This window comes from Oxyura jamaicensis, chromosome Z, assembly GCF_011077185.1.
Source record: "Oxyura jamaicensis isolate SHBP4307 breed ruddy duck chromosome Z, BPBGC_Ojam_1.0, whole genome shotgun sequence".
In the NCBI taxonomy this organism is placed as follows: domain Eukaryota; kingdom Metazoa; phylum Chordata; class Aves; order Anseriformes; family Anatidae; genus Oxyura; species Oxyura jamaicensis.
The window spans coordinates 60,522,915-60,524,198 of NC_048926.1; positions in this window are offsets into that span (position 1 = coordinate 60,522,915).

Sequence of the window (1,284 nt, forward strand, 5' to 3'; positions counted from 1 at the left end):
AACTGCTCTACAAGATGAGATGGAGATCTTGAAATTTCTTTATTTCTTTGAAGAAAAAATTATAGTTTCGTTAATCAGAAGAAAACTAGAACTATGAGACTAGAAAACTAGAACTACGTTAAGCTACAGAGCTTAACGTCTACTTCATGTAACTAATTGGATTAAATCTGTTGAAGTACTTATTCATTTTTAGCTCTAGAAACAAAGTCTTTTGCTCAGGGTTTGTTGGCTACTGAAAGGGTGAATCGCCTTCTCTGAGCTGGCTGGTACACAAACACACTTCCACAGGCTGGGAGGAAAGAAGCCATTAAAATATCTCAAACCCCCATGCTGAGTAGAGGTTTAGGAACTTCAGGGAATGCAGGCAGTGCACTAAGTCAAGCGTCTGTAATTTCAGCTCTTTCACCTTCTGTGAACTCACTAAATTGCTTTGCCTCTCTGACCAACCTTAGAGCTTTCACCATTTGAGCAGAGCAGGTATCTCCAGAAAGAGAAAAATAAGAAAAGGAAAAAAGAAAAAAAAAATATATTAGTCTATACTTGAAGATAACAAGAATATACTTTGCTGTTAGCTCACGTCTTTTGTTTGAAATTTCATGAGAACCAGACTTTGGATTCCTGCCTTATATTAGACTATGGAGAAAGAAATTATAGTTATTATATTTTTTCTCTGGATAAAAAAAAAAGGGGGGGGGGGGGGGAGGGGTACGGCTATAGACAGTAAGTACCCTGAAAGGAATCCGTTTGAGTTGTCAGGAATCTACAGGCCATCAAAGGGGTGGTACATTTACAGGTCCACGGAATCTTCAAAGCAGTCACAATATGTTTCAAATATAGCACTGGCAGCCAGTCACACGAAACCAAATATGACTCCAAATTGCTTTATCATCCTTGGAAGTAGCTGCAGTCAAGATCTGATAATGAAATGAATGCATTAACTCAATTTATACGCCTGAATGTTTCCATGATATGTGTATTTCAGGATATGGAAAAAAGGCTGTCATGCTAAGGTTTGAAAATTACTCTTGTAAGCTGAAAGTGTTTGTTGCCCCAAAGGTAGTTTCCATATACTTCAGAAAACACTAGTGTGCTATTTGCATCTTTTTGCTGCCTGAGACCAGTCTGCTGCCAGTAACTTAAACACTGTTAATGAGTTCGGAGTTAGGAAAGGAACAGTTAGTAATCCATTAGGAGAAGTATCAAATCAAAATAATGGATCAAGAAGACGTACAGTGAATGTAGTACTACAAGCCTTGGGAAGAAAAGAAAAGAAAAGAAAAGAAA